Raw genomic sequence first — 18,926 nt, 5'->3', positions numbered from 1 at the left:
GGATGATTCCTTGAACTAACTACATCCCATGAGTTAAACTTGAGCTAAAATTACAGCTATGACTTAACCACCATAAAAATCCCACTTTGGCAACAGTGATATGCTGGGTCTCCAGGAATTACTATCATTTCAGAGCTAGTGTCTAGTAATCTCAAAAAGTCTGAGTATTTAATTTTCCCCTATAGACAGTGTACCTAGCAATGGCCACAACCTAATTGGGGAAGATTTAGAGAACATTTGCCATATGTACTTGCAGGAATGATGCAGTCCTTCTTCAAGAAACCTTGTCCTTTTTTCCCCAATCGAAGAAGATGGAGGCTCTGGATTGACTTTGGTCTGGAAACTGAGCAGAGAATGTGATTCTCCAGTGCACCAAATCAAGTCAGGATTTTTCATTATTTCCCGTGTGACCACATGGTTTGAGCTATAATGACCATGTGGTCACACGGGAAATAATGAAAAATGAAAAATGTTTACGTCTGAGTATATGTTGAAGATAGAGTTAATATGATTATGGAATGCTATGAGAGCAAAGAGGGCTCAAAAGTTGTTGGCTTAAGAAATTAGATATAGTGAGTCATCATATGGGAGGTGAAATTCTGTAGTTAAGAGTAGGTCATGCGGGGAAGGCCAGGACTTCCGTTTGGAAACATTTTACTAGAGATGCATATATTATATACAAGTTGAGATACTAAATATACAATTGGAAAAATAGGTGTAGACTTAGGGAAAGAAGCCTGAGCTAGACAATATAAATTTGGATGTAGAGACAAGAAGATGATATTTAAACTTGTTGGACTGGATGCTAATAACAAGGGAAGAAACAGTAATAGAGAGGAGTCCAAAAGTTGACTTTTAAGGCAAACAATTATTGAGAGTTCAACATAAAGAGCAGCAATTGGTGGTAAAAAAAAAAAAAAAAAAAAAAAAAAAGAAAAGAAAAGAAAAAAAGGAAAACAAAAAAGAAAAGAAAACAATAGGGACAGACCAAGAAAGGGAATTAAGAAGGAGAGAGTAATCAAACATATATATTAAATCCTAATAATTTTCCAAACAATATGAAAATGAAGAATTGACATTTTATTCAGTGAAAATTACTGATAATCTTCAATAGTTCAGTTTCATAAGGGATCAGTTTCATGTGAAAGCTGGATTGAAATGGTTTTAAATGAGATTGGGAGAAGAGGAACTAGAAACAGGAATTGTAGACAAATTCCATAATGCATTCATTTGATGATATTTCATAAGTCTCATGTCTCTGACTGGGTAAATTCATGTCTTTAAGTTTGCTGATTCTTTCTTCTATTTGTTTGAGTCTGCTGTTGAAGCATTCTATTGAATTTTTCAGTTCGATCATTTGTATTCTTCAGTTCTAGTATTTCTATTTGGTTCTTTTTAAAGTTTCAATCATTTTGTTGAACACATATTGTTCTTCTATTCTTTTCTTGATTTACTTTATTAGTATATCTGTTTTCTCTTGTAGCTCACTGAGCTCCTTTAAGACAAGTATTTGGAAATCTTCATCAGGTAGTTCATAGATCTTAATTTCTTTAGTAGTACTTATTTGTGCTTTTTAAATTATATTTTTTCTTTTTTTTCTTTTTTTTTTTTTGGATCCTTTGGTGGTATCTTGTTTCCTTGATTATTCATGATCCTTGTGGCAGACATTTAAAGAAGAACCTCTTCCCATCTTTACAGACTGGCTTTCACAGGGATAGTCCTTTGCAAGTCATCCTGGTCAGAGATTCTGCACAGGACAGCTTGTGGGGTTCATGAGCAAGACTACTGCCAATGTTTGTGGGCAGGCATACCTGGCTCATGGGCCCACAAGTGAGCAGGCCCAGCACCAGAGGCCGTGGTGGGCAGCCTCACAGTTATAGTGTCTGTGGGCCAGTAGGCCTGGTGCCAGGGGTTTTGAGTGTGGTGGCACCAGGGTCTATGGGTGAGTGGGTCCAGTACTAGGGACCACAGGTGACCTTGGTTCTCAGGTTCACTAGGGAAGTCCTGTGCTGATGTCCACAGTAAGGTCAGGTACTCCCTTTGCTCTTCCTTTCCTCCACAGGAGATCTCATGGGCTCAGGGAACTTTCTTTGTGCTGCGCTGAGCTGGCTTGGAGGAAGGGTGATACAGCTAACATGAAGCCATTCTTCTAACCCTTTCCAAGGCATCTTCTTTCATTTATGTATTCTGCCCAGGTGTTTTAACATCTTACATTGATTCAGAGTGATTCTGAAGACATTTTCATATTTAGATGGTTGTTAAATCTGTGTGTCTGTGGGTGTGTGAGGGCTGAAAACACCTATTATTGATGATGTTACTCTCAAGTTGACTTTTTGATTCAAGTCTGTACAGTCAACCTCACATGTTAAATCTAAATTTTGTGTGTGTGGCAGAAACCATACTAGGTACTCAAAGCTTTAAAAATATTTTTTTCCTGAAAATATAGAATATATATATTTCATACCCATTTTTGTATGTAGGTGGTGTTATGTCACAAATTCTTGCCATATATATATGATATTTATATTTTTATATATACTCCATATATATACATATATATACACATATACATATATATATAAACATAATATATATTACTTCTAGTCCTAACTTCTACTTTCAAAAATCTTTTTCTCTCTCTCTTCACTAATTTCTCATTAAAATGTGGAGGATCTGGTGGTTGATTCTGTGGCACTGTCACTAGATAGAAGGAGCCAAAGCCCCTGAATTGCCTCCACTGAAGGCTGCCAATTGATAGCATAACCTACTATCCTACTTTGTCAGGTACCAAGGATTTTCCTGAGATGCAGGACTTTTAGCGCTAAAAGCAGAACAATCCTATGCAAACCTCGACATCTGATCACTCTACTAGGCATATTCAATTAAAAAAAAAACAGTATAAAGGAAAAATATACTTTTATTAAGCCACTGAGATCTGGGAATTTTTATTTTGGCAACGGCAGTTAGCCTACCTTAAGTAACACAGAAATTAATATCTCTAAGTATTATGCTACTAAATAAAATAATAAATAATATAATATTGACTTAGATGATAAATACGACAAAACTGATATGAGAGCTGCAGGTATGGTGATCCATGATCTCCCATGGTAATACTTTTAGTAAAATTGTCATCTGTGTTAATATTGAAGGCATATCACATCCATTCTGAGCTGGTAACTCTGGTAGAAGAAATCAGAAATCACTTGTGCCCTCTGTGATGGTGTTGTGTGTATATCATTAATATGTTTTAAAAGCTGTAAAAGATAACTTTATTACAACTTTTTTTAAAATGTAAAAACCAATTTCATTACAAGCTAAAAAATGTTAAAATCAGATTGCAATCTGCACAAAACAGGTATTAAGACAGATTTGTATATAATATTTATATATATATGTAAAACAAATCACAATCACAAATGAATAAATCAATAAAAAATAATAGTATTAAATATTTTTCTTGCATTCCCATTTATTTAAAAGTAAGAAATTACTCATGGGGTAGATATAAAATCCATAGGAATTCATATTGAAAGATACACCTTTCTCACCCTCTCAACCACTGTTTATCTTTCCCATTTAAAACCTTGCTGATACATTCCTGTGCTCAATATCCTACTGGAGTCATTATTAGTTTCATCACCAATTGCATTTATGTCTATGGGTCATTAAGCCTGGCCCTTTCCACTAACTGTTTACCAGCATTTTCACACCAATAGTATTACACAAGGAACTGCAGAGGACTGCTATAGGCTTTCTCCTTCATGAGATACACAAAGCCTGGTTAAATCCTTCCAAGTTACTATTGAGGAGAGGGAACTGGTCAATATTGGAAAGGCACAATTAATGCTTTCCAGAATTTTCCATTCCCATTATTATACTGTGTTATTTTATTAATTACCACGGTAATCTTTGAAAACTGTTGCTTGAAAAGACCTTTTTAAAAACTTTGATTAAGAAAATTCTATTTATTGTTTGATTTCTTGGTGTAAATCAAAATAAAATATGCATTATTCAATCTCTGTTTGGATTGTGGAACACTTGTGTTTTGTTGGGGCATGGCTTTGGCTGAGACTCTCAGCTGTTCTCCCATCTTCCTTCAGTAATAGAATATTTGAGTGTTAGTTGGGTCCTGGTCCCCTTGCATAATTACTGAATTTATCTGCCTCCTTTAGGCACAGGTGTGCCCACACGCCCAGCAAATTCCAACTAATAGGATGTGAACAGACGTGATTTGTGCAATATTGGGTTGTGTCCTTAAAGTCAAGGGTTAGTTTCAACACGTACTTTTTTTCTCCTTGTTGGCTGCACATGACTGGCTGGCCAGAGCCAGAGCAACCTTCTTGGACTGTAAATTGGAAGCTCAAGATGAGTTTGGCAGAGCAATATGAAAGAAGAATCTGGTTTTTAATGACGGTAGTGGCACCACCAGCCTTGGATTGCTTACAATGCTGTATTAGGTGAAGGAAAAGTATTTTTTTTTTACCTTATTAAATTCACTAGTATTTTGAGTCTCCCAGTGACACAGCTGAAATAGTAACTTAAATGATATACTCTGCTGGCCTCTACTTTATAATAATACCCAGAGAATCCAAAGAATATTGATGCTAAATAGCATTGGAAAGTTTCCTAAATGAGAAATCAAATACTTCCAAGTAAACTGTGCCATTTTCCAAACCAGAAATTTTATGTTTTCTGTTTATTGACAGAGTTTAAATGTTTTATAAATAATCAATTAGATCTGATAGTGAGTTGGAATAACATTAGGAATTCATAGATCACTGATATATTGTATTATGAATTAAATGATTGGAGTCTGCATATGGTGAAATATGCAATAATTCCTTAGCTGTTTCAGATGATTAATACCGGAACTGGCTCAACATTTTACTCATTGCCTATGTATACTTGTCTGCCAGGATGATAAAGCGCTAATAGATTCTTGGTACTAACCAGGGGCAAAATGTGTTTCTCTTCAGCATTTTTGTGACTATCCTAACATTTTACAATGATTGCCCAGAGCAAAATGAAAGAGTTAGAATATAATAGAGATGAAACAAAAAGTAAATGACAAGGCGGGGTGCAGATAGATATTTTTTAGATAAAAGTTATTCAATATGACTCTTTTCCTCTGGATAATGACCTATTGAGAGAATATTTCAAATTACTATTTTATAGAATTATAGGTCTTAAAGCTAAAAGGCATGTCGAATAATAATCTGTTGCAAACACCAGCTCCCAGGCAGGTGATGCATTAATACCCTCAGTCCACACACTGGTTAATAACATTTTCCAAGATTAGAGAAGTAGAAGCAAAGCAGAAACGTCAGGACCAGGTTCAGATTTCTAGAATCCTGATATACCAATGCTTGTATCTTCTTGGTAAGGTGATGTAGAGTTTGATTTGGTGATTGATTCATTTTTATTCATTCACCTACTTTACAGATAAATAACCAGATAAATGATGATGGATGCCATGTGACCAGTGAAACCGCGGAGGTAATGGCAAAGTGCCAAGGAAACACAGGAAGAAGATGGTTTCATTTAAAATGTAAGCAGTTAAGTTTTTACATGAGGTATACCTTTGAGCTGATGGATAAGAATAATCAGATGTTTCACGTTAGAAGATTAGGCCAGAGAAGGACATTCTAGCCAAAAGCTAATACTAGGTACAGCCCTTACCTTAGAGAAATGTTTTGTGCAGGGGCAGCAATCCATAAAAAATCATAATGTGATTGAAAATAGTGGTCAGCCCAATGTATCTTGGATACTGGGTACATTGATGGAGGTGTTCAATGTGTGTCAGCAGAAATGGTGGATTGCTTATAAGTCAGCTCGGAAATTTGGATTTTTATCCTGTTGGGGTAAAAGGGAAAAAAAAAACTTTTAAGTAAGAAAAACATAATCAGTATTTTTTTTAAGATGACCCCTGTTATCTTCAGAGTATAAGGTTAATTGAAATGAAGAAATATTTGGGATATGAATAACATACTAAGTTTCGACATAATAAAAATATTTTTGAGACAGGGCTGATGGAAGGGAAAGTCAAGACTTGATAGGAATTTCTAAAGTAAAATATGCAATTAAACATGAGGGCTAGAAATTGGAATAGTGGTCAAATTATTAATAAAATATTTCAGATATAAAACATAGAGCATTGGTTGAGAGGTGGTAAAAACAAGTATCCTTGCTAAAATTCTCATGGAATTTTGTTCTTTAGCTGTTTTTGTTGAAAGTACATTGAGTTGTATAAAATCTCAACATCCTTAGTTAAACAAATAAATGCCAGAGTCTGTTAGCTACCAGCAGTATGAGTCTAAAGAAACATTACAACTGCTGCATTTGTGCTTATGCCTGAATAAATACGTTTCAGCCTTCAAAGCATTTTCTAAGTAGCAAAGCAGTAGCTTTAGGCCAAAATTCGAAATAGCCAAAGTCTTCCTTCAAATGCTGCCTTTTCAAATCCATTGCAGGGAGTAGAGAGGGACAGATTATGGAACATGACCTGAAAAATCACTGAGGGTTTTTAAGCCTTAGATAGATCACAGCATATTCTATTCTCTCCATCATATATTTTCATAGAAGTGAAGTCAAGTTAAATGAATATTTGAAATTGGCTTGAAGGAAAAAAGGAAATCACAAAAGGGAAACACGGCGTTGGGGAAACATGGGGAATGTTACAAGAGACTTGACTTTTGTAGGGATGGTTGACACTGGTTATTGGTATATAAAACGCAAGTCGTTTGTAGCAGCCATTGACTTCTAGAACCATATCCTTTGCTGATGACAGGCTTTATAAGTCATTGCTAAAACTTGAGATTATGGTGAAATCAAAACACGTATTCCCAGAATATCTGAGATGTATATTTGCTTTCTGTGGCTGAACATACAGACAAGTGAATCTCTCCTTCCATCTCTAAAAGAAATAATCATCACCACCCTTATCACCACCATCATCATATTTACAGTCACAACCACTTGCACACAGTCATAAGATGCTTATATCGACCTATGTCCTCTTCTTGTTGCTTTCCAATTATTAACTTATTTAATTCAACAGCAACACTATGGGCTAGCCACTACTAGTGTCTATGGCACTACTTACATACAGATGAGGAACCTAAGTTACAGAGAAGTCACAGAACATTACCAAAGTCATGCACAGGAAATTCCTTTATTTAGTTAGCTACTGTTTCCATGAGCCAAAAGCATTTTGTGGCTATTTTGGTTATCCAGTGCAGATTGCCTTTGCAATTGTTGGAGAAGGAGAACTGTAGAGTGGTTAAAGGTGGTTGCTGAAGCCCTGACTAACCAACAGGGAAAAAACAGGTCCTATTTTGACTAGCTCGATGGCTTTGAAAACTGTATTTAACCAGTTTGCACATGAATTTCTCCATCTGTAAAATGTAGATAAGGGCAAGGAAGAAAATGAAGATGTGCTAGGTCATATAGTGGTCCCATGCCCCTGTGTATACCTAAGTGGAAATCCCCTAAGTAATGAATTACAAATGTAGATGAGATGAGATGAGATAAGATAAGATAAAATACAATGATCTCATTATCCTCCAGCAAGAATTGCTGGATTAAGTAGTCACATATGTGACCTCCGTGGTGGCATAACTCTCTAAGTAGCAGAACTGTTTTTGTGTATTGCTGAATAAGTTGTTTCTGAATGCCGGTATGTCTGAGATGTAACAGTAGTAAACCCACAGTTTTATGATTTCCTAAACTTGTGGCTGTTTTGCTCTGTATGACCTGCCAAGACCACCAAAATTCAGACGCACTTCTTTGAGATATAAGTCAGGCAGTGGGAATATTTGTCCACTCACCAGTATAATTATCTGCTTAATAACTTTATCTTGTTTATTTGACAATGTCCAAGAATATAAAGTTAAAGCAACTTTAAGTGAAGCCTAAGTCATTATGTTCACCTACACTTGGATTTGAAACGACCTTTTCTAACCCAGCTCAGCATGCCAAGAACTTAGCCACGACTCTTCTTATTCATGTATACCTAATAAATGGCTACAATAATTTTGGAGAGGAGAGGCTCCGTGGAGGTCCTCAAACTATTTAAACAGGGGGCCAGTTCACTGTCCCTCAGAGTGTTGGAGGGCCAGACTATGAAAAAAACTAAAAAAAAAAAAACTATGAACAAATTCCTATGCACACTGCATATGTCTTATTTTGAAGTTAAAAAAACCAATGGGCAAAAACACCCGCATGTGGCCTGCGGGCCATAGTTTGAGGACTCCTGCTTTAAGGACTTTTTCGATTATATCCACTCAGTAACTCTAATTATCATATAATTAGTGTGCCCCTACTTAGTAGGTGAGTTTATATACATAGTAAGTAATAATATATTTGTTTTTACAGATCGAACTCGAACTCTTCTTGGTTTAAACTTCACTCTAAAACTGTCAGGGTCCCTAACACTTGCAACACCTCCAGTGCCCTAATTGACTACTATAAATTACTGCCGTCATACCATAAAATCCAATTGAGTATATTTTTTGCCCTCCTGCAAAATATTTACTTATTTGTTTATTTATCTTTTATTTCCTTTCTGGACTTGTGCTAATTGAGACAGATAGTGGTTTTTTGTTTGTTTGTTTGTTTGTTTGTTTTATTCCATCTATAAAATGAGACATTCAACTGACCACCGTATTTTAAAACTTAAGTTTACCTCATCATTTTGCATCTTTCCCATAGACTCCTGAAACTAGTAAAAATCTTAAGTGGAAGAACTAAGAAACAGAGTTAAATTATTTGCAAAGATTACAGAGTAAATTAGGGAAAAATTAATGATTGAGGTGAGGTAAATCAAAACAACCATGATGCATTTAGATTCATTTTTCCAAAATACCATTAGATTGTGATTCTAAAAATCAACTGACGTTATTCTATTAATGGAATTACTTAGTGAATTTATTTTCACTAAACATTCTGGAATATTTAAATTTACATAGTGGACTACAATAATCCTAATTGCAAATTTGCCTGGGTTATCATTTCTTCTGATCCTCAATCCAATCAACCATAAGCTAGTTTAAAGCCTGATATTGTTTGCTATTTGTTTTAATAAAACTAGCACTCACTTTCTGTTTCTAACCTGTCAACAATCTGATATGTAAGGTTTATTCATTCTGTATTCTTTAATATCTGCAGATGCCTTCTCTATCTTAACAGTAATATGGAAATAAAAAGTGATTTTTTTCCCCTTGTGGAGTTTCCTAGTGACTTACCTGGTAGTATTTTAACATAACCAGTTACAAAATATCTGACATTTAGAGTTATAATATCATGAATTAATTTATCCTTTTATCATTTTTATGGAACAATATTTTGTATCATATATTTTACTAATCATTGATTTCAAGGAGATTAATGTCAGATTGTTTAGTGATTGTAGGTTTAGTCATCCTAGTAACACTGTACAAACTCCTTCAAAGGTTAACCATTTTTTCTTGGCTCTGAATCAGCTCTCTAGATGTTCTATAAATAGGATAGTGACAGTGCTCAAATGAAAGTCTCTTACAACAAAACTTCTGCCAGCAGAAAACCATCAGGTCAGCTGGGAAGTCAATCAGTGACCCACCTAAGAATAATTTATCCTCTTTCTGAGCTTTGGTGATTCCTCCTGCTTTTCTTGGTTGTCCTTATAAGGCATGAAAAAGATAAATGCTTTATTCTTTCTCCATAACATCTACTCTATGTATCTGGAGCAATGAATAACTGCTTCCCTGAATAAGTCTCTTTGGCTAATCCCCAATAGTACGTAGGGGTCAGTAAGCAAGCCAGGTATAGCAAATTACCTCTGTCTTTGAAACAGTTTTCTTGCTTTATAGTTACCTTTGAAATAGAATTTGTATGTCTGCCAAAAATATTCCTGTACACGGATGATTTCTCATGGTTGATATTATCTATAAATGGTTCTGGTCTTTACAATTTCCATGTAGTACATGATCAATACATTATATGAAAACCAGTGAAATATACTTAAATGTTCAGTGAAATTAAATGAAAGGAAAAAAATACCATCATTCATGACATTTATTAGTAATAGTTAAGAAAATTACTACTTAATATTTCTAAATGTCATAATAAGAGTTACAGACACAAAATATACTCTTTATCACAACACCTTATATTAGCTTTATTTATTTATTAAAGGAAAACCTTTTAAGGTTTTCCATTTGTGGTCCCGCACTTTATTTGAAATTTTTGATGCGACTGACATAATATTATACTGAATCCTGTAGCTAAGTTTCTATTTTTTGCTGTTATGCCAAAATGTGTGCCACTTTGGTTAAGTCCTTGACATTTCTGCACTTCAAATGTCTTCTATATAAAGTGATTAAACTATATAATTGCTGAAGTTCCTTCTAGTTTTAATATGATGCTTTTTGTGCTTATTCTTACTTCTCAATACATCAGCAAATGTAGGTAATGCACTTCGGTTCTGATTCCCTGCACAGGTGTCTTCATCTTCTACTGTAATATAGGCTCCACGAAGACAGAGAAGATAAACATATTGTTTATTGATAAATCCCCATAATACCTTTTAATAAATATTTATTATGAAAAATGACTTATATTTGATTATTTGTTGTAGCAACTTTTCTGTTATCTTTCTCTTCATTCATTCACTCATTCATCACATATTAATTCACTTAGCATATTCTTCTTGATTCTTTAAATTCTATCTGCCTTCATGGTCAACTGAGCTTCAGCTTTTCCATGAAGCTCTACTGACCATTCCAGCTGTAACTAATATTTGTTTCATCTGACCTCCTACCGCATACACAGTGGTGATCATACTATTATAAACCTAAGAATATAGTATTTAGGGATTTATTAATATGGTGCCATATTGTATTTTCATGTTTCCAATTTTCCTAAAGATGCTGTGGATTTGCCAAAGGCAAAGATATTATAGCATGTTTTTTCTAAAATTTATTCATAGCATGTAATACCATGGCATGTAATACCATCTAATACATAGAATCTCAAAACTGTACTTTAACACATTCTCTCTCTTGCTGTCTCCCTAATACACGTGCAAACATGTATACATACACAATCCTAAATAGCAAATCAGAACCCAAGAGTTTATTCTGGTAGAAATTGAAAAGAAAAGGGAGAAGTAATATATATCCCAGGAAATTGCCACTGAAATTTTATCTAGTTTATTGGAGTAATGGTAAACTCATAATTACCTGAAGTACAAATGTATCACCTTATTTCTTATTTTTCACATGATGTAGAAACACTCTTTCCTTACCTTGCCTTTGCCACCATTATTTTTTTCTGTGAGCAAAGCCAAGTGGTCTGAAGTTATGCTGGTGCACAAAGCATTTTAAAATAGCCTTCATTTATGAGCAATCATCTATGAAGGACTAACATTTAAGGAACCTTGCTGTGTCCTTTTTGAGATTGCAGCTTCTATACAAGTGACAAATATATTTAGATGGAGCACAAAGTGTTCTTTGTATAGTTTTCGATTTGTATAGTTAGCATTTGTATCTTTTAGGATAAAATGCCCAATGGGGGAATGTTGAAGAATACTAATAACTACTAATAAATAACTAAAATAGATGTTGTCCCAGAAGGGCAACAGCAGGCTATATTTTCAGGGAATAAATTTGGATAAATGATTTATGTTTCCTTTCGGAGGAAATATTATAAATAGGTTTTCTGATTGTACTCATCTCTTATTCCCTCAAAAATTTTAGAGACAGAGAGAAAGAATCCTGATAGTTTTCATCTTATGTCTACTCCCTCTAGGTGAATATTTGATGTGCAGAATCTGTAAAAAAAAATAAATTTTAGGTAATGCTTCAATTATTTCCTATTTTGTATATTTCTTGTGGCCAAATCTCTAATGACTCAGTAAACCTTCGATAAAAGAACATTGTATAGATATTGACTAGTTAAGAGATGGCAAATATGGAGTTATATATATTGTAAATAAAAATACATCTTTATGTTATTATCAACAGAAAAAGAACACAAAAAGAGAGCATTGCATTTGCATGATGATATTTTTTCTCTCCCCATTATACAAAGAAATGAGCAACATTCTAAATCAACATGAATAAAAATGGGTATTTTCTTGGCTAAGGGAAAGTATCTTGTTATATGGCATTTGTTAAAATTTAGATCAGTGCCCATACCAGAAATAGTAATGATTGTCTTTAGCATAACACAGGAGACTTCTGAATATTGAGGTGGCATCATGAGAAAACATGAAGGTTCAGTGCTAAATAGTGACTTAGAAATAATTTAGTGACTCATTTTGCAGATGACAATACTAAAATCCAAGGAGGTTAAGTGACAATGTTAGATTCATACAAAGACTTAGTGTTCCAGAATCCATATTTCCTCACTCACAGGAATATAGGCTTTTTTTCTGTTTCTATATTTAAACTGATAAATTGCAATAGAGTATTTCAAAGCACACACTTTTTTGTTTGTTTGTTTGTAAATATATTATTATAACCTCTTTCTCCAAAACAATTACTTTCCATTGAAAAGTAATTTAAATGCCAAGGTCAGTACAGCTTCCCAAAGGTCAACCAAAGCTCTTGACCAAAGCTCATAACTTTTACGTTTATGTTTGTCAAGAAGAGTCTGAGATTTTAAGCTAATGGGAAGCAAACTAATCTGCCAAAGTTACAGGGATGCTGGTAGAAGACATGAAATTCCTGGGTTAGAGATAAGGAAATTTCATACTCATGGCAAAGCAAAAAGCATGAGTGTCAAGTTTGCATTTGCCCTTGCCTCTAAAGTCCCAGAGGCACTGCACTCACAGCTGAGGAACCCTGAGTTTAGGGAACTTAAGCTTTTTAAATGGTCTGCAAACAAACCTGCCTTTGCCTAGAAAGAGACATTATCTTTATTGTACAAGGGAGTAAGCAAAATTTAATTTTGTTTCCAAAAGTTCTCTATTTTCCAAAACTGTTCACTATAAAAACATTCTTGAGAATAGAGCCTGGTAAAAAAAAAAAAAAAAAGAGCAATCAGTGGTTCACTTACAAGACATACAACCATACGATGGACCTCTGAAGAACCGTAACCCACAAGCCTTCTATTATTACTTTATTGATTCTTCACTCATTAGTACAATTATTCTTTCATTCTTTCATCCTTCTATTCCCTTGTTCTACTGTTCATTTGATAAACATTCCATCTCTATGTCAGATCTGTCTTATTATTTCATAATTATTTAAACCAAACAGTACTGATCTTTCTACTTAAGTCAATCCAAGGATATTTATAACACAAAGACAGTCTTTTCATCAGAAAAGACTTTCTTCAATTTAAAAAAAAAACAACTCTTAATACTTAATTTTTTACTAATTGAAAATCTCTGCTTCCCTCAAAAAATGATTAAATACCATATTTTTCCCATTCATTCTGATTCCTACAACTGGAAGTTTAAAAAATCTCCTCTATTTGAGTTCATAAACCAATTGCAATTTTCATTTTTATAATCCTATGGAATTCTTGCTTTTTGACATTTTTTAGAGGAATTTATGTTTGCTTCTAACTTCCTATCTTGGAGTCTTAGTCCCAGGAGAACAGAGCTTGCTCAATCCTCACTTATTTTTTTATACCCTGTAGTGCTTTTGGAGTCTCCTGCTCATAGTTGGAAACCACACATTAACTGAAATTTGTATCATTGGAATTTGGTCTATGTTGCAGCTGGGCTTTTATTTGGTATGCTAATTACAGTAATTAACAAGTAGTTACATCATTTATCCCATTTTTTCCATTCATTTGTACTTCCATAGGGAAATATATACATATATTATATAGAGCCTTAGATGTTTTTTATTACTTCTTTCTAGGCCTACATTATTATAGCTGCTAAGATGGAACTCTGTAATTCAGTATCCAACTTCTACCTACTACCTTTTGATTGGTCACAGTTGGAACACAGACATACTGCCTCAAAAAAAAAAAAAAAAAAAAAACAGAAATATCAAGTACTGGTAGAAATGTAGAACAACTGGAACTCTTATATATCACTGGAGAGAGTGTAGATTGATACAATTTTAAAATATTGTTTAACAACATCTATCAAAGGTAAACATGCATACATTATATGACCCAGTAATTACTATCTTACTATAAACCCCCCCAAATAAATGTGTATGCCCATGATAAAAGATGTACAAAATGTTCACAGTAGCTTTATTCATAATAACAAAAAATTAAAATAATTCAAATGTTTATCAATAGAATAATTAATAAATAAATTGGGGCATACTTATAAAATAGAATACTATATAGAAATTAAAATAAATGTATCTTTGCTATACATAACAATATGGATGAATCTTATAACACAAAATGTTGAACAAAGGAGCCAGATATAAAGAGTGCTTATAACATCACTCCATTAAATGATGTTCAAAACTAAGCAAAATAAATTTATGGTGATAGAGGTGAGAATAGCATTTACCTTTGTGGAGGGTTGACTATGTGGGGGAAAAGGGAGCCTACTATTAACATTATGTTATAGATATTCTACATTTTGATACAGGTAGTAGTTATACATGTGTGTATCTATACACATTTTGATATAGGTAGTAGTTATACATGTGTGTAACATACATGTGTATGTTTGTATACATATAAACATATAACCCTAACCCCAACTATATGTATACAGTGTCTGTATATAATATGTGTGTAGAATATTTGTGTAATATTTATAGAGATTTTCATATGTAAATTAATCCTTAACTTTTTGAAGAATAGAAATATGAAGAGAAGAGGAAGAGGAGGACAGAGAAATGAAATTATGTCCATGGTAAAATGAACAAGTCTTCAGATCTAAAACCTAGAGACTGGGAAATTCTGTGGGCATAGATGCGATTTTTCAGGATTCTGGCTAAGGTAAGAAGTAGAATAAAGAATGGGAAAGCGCTGGAGAGAGTTAGGATTTACATTTATAAAGAGTTGAGAGTTATTCAAGGAAGAATAGACTAGATTCCCAAATCTCAGGCTAAGGAAAAATATACAGGAAATAAAACCAGAATTTATTTTTGTGCAATTCAAGCTATGTATGTAGATGTTGGAAAAAAAATCCAATAAAAACTGAGTTATCATACCAATAACTGAGCTTAAACAAAACAAAACTGAGCTCTCAGCAAGAATGGAAGTCACTAGGTAAAAAACTAATATCCTCAATAATTAGAAAGATAATGAAAGTCAACATAGAATTGTATTTGCCTTAAAATTATTTGCTAAAATCTAGATTAAAAAAGACATTTTCAGAAAAATTAGAATTTATCATTGATTATTAATTACAGAAAATTATAAAGAATATACAGTGTTAGAAAAATGATCTCAGATGGAAAATCAAAGATGCAAGAAGAAATGAGCAACAAAATTGAAAACATAGAAAATCTAAGCAAATATTGATGAATTTGGGCTATATAAAATAATAAATTATGTCTAAATTATGATTTTTCATAAAAACAGACTGGAACAAAACATATAGGTTATAGCCCAGCAATATCACTACTAAGTATGAGTAGCCCTATATTACAGAATTATGTGTATTTATGTATAATCCCATTTATTTCAGGTACTTACAATAGTCAAACTTTAATAGAAGTAAAAAGTAGAATGATGGCTACCAGAGACTGCAGAGAGGGGCTCTTGGGAAGTTGTCGGATGAGTATAGAGTTTGTTTTGCATGATGCAAAGAGTTCTGGAGATTGGTTGCACAACAATATGAATTAACACTATTGAATTGCACATTTACAAATGGTTAAGATGATAAATTTAATGTTATGTGTAATTTTCCACAATTAATTTTTTTTAAGTTCAAAAAAAAAAAACAAAGGGCATTATTAGCATTAAATTCAGAATAGTAGATACTTTGGATAGGGAAAAAGGGTATATTCTAGCAGTAAAGGCAATTTTCTACTTCCTAACCATCCATGAATCTTTATCATTATTCAACAGTACAAATATGTCATGTGAAATATTACATAACAAAAATTTAAAAATGGTGGGAGATAGAAGTTGGTAATATTAGCAAACTATGTCTGCTTCCCTTTGATTTGCTCCAGGTAACTTTTGACTACTTTTTTTGAGACCTTTATATTGTTTTCACAACATAATGTACCGCCCACACTGACAAGAGGTTTGAAGTTGGACATACCTGGATGGGTTTACCTCACTTTGTAGCCAGGCTATCTGGGAAAGTTAGTTAACCTCTTTGTACCTTGTTTTTGTCACAGGTGAAATGAGAAAAATAGAGCTCACTCTTAGGTTGATTACGTAAGAGTCACAAAAGATTGACAAGAACTATATCAACTTGAAGCATGAGGGTACAGAGAATATCTCAAATATCCATATTGCTTGTCTTCTTTTCCATTTATTCCCCGGGATAATTTTGGTTATTGGCATTTAGCATTCTTTGTAATGACCAACGTTCTCTTTACCTTCAACATGTTTCATGATCGCTTGTAACTGGGACATACATCGTCTACCTGTCAAGCAGTAGTTATATGATTTTAGTGGCTAGCGATGGTTCCAGATGATTCTGAACTCAGGGGCACAGGCTACTTTGAAGTGTTCAGGACTTATTAACTACAGATAAATATCCCATGAATTTACTTTAACTACTGTTGTTGCTGTTCCTGCTACTGTTGCTGCTGTTTTTACTACTATTACTACAAAACAACAATAAAAGCACTAACGCTAAATGTAATTCAGGGGCAGGGATGTTGCTGTGCAAAGCAAAATCTCCAAGCTCATTGTCTTATTTCTCCAGTGCACGTAGTGGATCTTCTTGTGGTGGGTAGGACTGTTACAGTACTGAGAGGCCAGTGAGTTACTGGGGATATTGAAAGTTACTGCAATTTGAAGAAGGCTTAACCTTTGTAAGTTTTTGGGAAACCACATTTCCTTTGGGAAGCAAAAGTTTGAGATTTTACATTTTCTACTCTCAGAATTTGGAATACCGGGTTAATAGAGTCACCCAAGTTTCTGTAAGACAGGCTATCCATGTTCATTATATTTCTCAAGAAACTCCACAGAGCTCATGATACTAAGGAAGTCTTGATGCTAATAAGAATTACCTTTCAGTGTTGTTTTGAGAATTAGATAAGATAATGCATTTGAAGATAGTTAGCAAAGAAGGTATCTTGCAGTAAGCACTTATTTCACATGCATTTATAAAATCTAGTTACTACAACCTCATATGTGATCTACAGGAAACAATACTGAGCTATGGTATAATATCCTGGGTTTTTGTTGTTGTTGTTGTTTTTAAACCCTCACAAAACCTCATGACATGGCCAGATGTTTCTTGCTTCTACAGAGAGAGAAAGCTGCAGGTAGTGGATGAGTGGCTCAGAAAGGTCATCAACAAAATATAAACAATCAAAGCATCTAATTATGCTCATTTTAGTGATCTTATAGTTCTATTACATGATGAAAACTACACAGGTGCAAGGAAGGACTTTGGTAAGCTGAAATAATTCACTGAGCAAGAGAAAAGTAAGAAATTTTTTTCATTATTAAAAGAGACATATCCAACATGCCTTAGATTTCTTGGAATCTGTATATTCTGTAGCTCAGAGATGTGGTTTGCAACTGAAGAAACTTTGACGGTGGAATTCCACCCATAAGTCACCCTCTTCTACTTGGAACTGTACAAGAGGCAGTCTAGTATAATTGTTAAGAGGTCAGTTTCTGGAAAAAGACTCCCCATGTGGTTTGAATCCTACTCCGTATTCTATCAGCATGTGACACAGGGCAAGCCACTTCTTCACCTCTCTGATCTTCATGCCCTCATCTATAAAATGTTAATAATAATAATAAGGTCACCTTATGATTAGGGCCATTGTGAGGCCAAAAAATCCGTCTGAGTAAAGCCTATGGAGTGCGTTCCATAAATTTCCCTATTCTTATTATCCAGTGGGCGAAAGTATTCTGCCAACACTGTGAAGAGCTCTTCAAATTAGAGCTGAAATCTTGTAGTTCCCATAACTTTCATAGTTCATCAAATCACTTCAGTTGAGGTTATTAATCTATTTCAATTGATTGACAGTTGCACAGTAGTCATTTGATTTATAATTTGGACCAAGCTATTGAATTTATAATTTGGACAGAGCTCTAAATGCATTTTTGATTTATGTGTGTCCCCCATGCAGTTACAACAAATCATTGGTGGTTGAGCAACATTTACTGTAAGACACATACATTTAAATTTTAAATTAAATTGGATTTTAAAGGGCAAAAAAAAATTTAGATTTCTTCATGTAAATATCAGTGCTGCAAATAACTGCAAAAGAAGCAATATGATGAAATGAGGAAAGCTATATCACTTAATAGCCAGAAAAACCCAATTTTTTTAATAATTTGTCTCTGCCTGGGCTATATTACAGATTTTTAAAGTTATGCCAGACCATGGTGAACTTCTAGGTCAGCATTTTTACTTTACATACAAGAGGGATAAAGTGCATAAGCCCATAGAAAGATAATTAGTGGCTAAGTTGGGAATTTCACCAAACTTCCTTGATTCTTGTTCAGTAATTTTTCCATTGCATAACACAGTTCTCTGACTCAATTTATTTCTCTGAAAACAATAAGGAAAATAATACAGGCTCTGCATATATATATGAAATTTTTATTTTAGTAACATGAACAAAACACTTGAAAGAGCTTTAAAATGTAAAAAATATCATACAATTTTCAACCTATACCTAAACTTTGATTCCTTTGGCAAAGGAAGAGCGTAAGGAGTAGAGTCAGATATACCCATTTATTCAGAAGCAAACTGTTTAAGGGCTCTACCACCCACCTCCTTTCAGTTTTTACTCTTATAAAACCCCATGACATTTTCTCACTTTCAAAGGACAAAACTGAGGTTCAGAGACATTGAAGGAATTGTCAAG

The sequence above is a fragment of the Microcebus murinus genome, chromosome 9 (assembly GCF_040939455.1).
Source record: "Microcebus murinus isolate Inina chromosome 9, M.murinus_Inina_mat1.0, whole genome shotgun sequence".
Classification (NCBI taxonomy): domain Eukaryota; kingdom Metazoa; phylum Chordata; class Mammalia; order Primates; family Cheirogaleidae; genus Microcebus; species Microcebus murinus.
Note: the sequence above shows the minus strand (reverse complement) of the source record.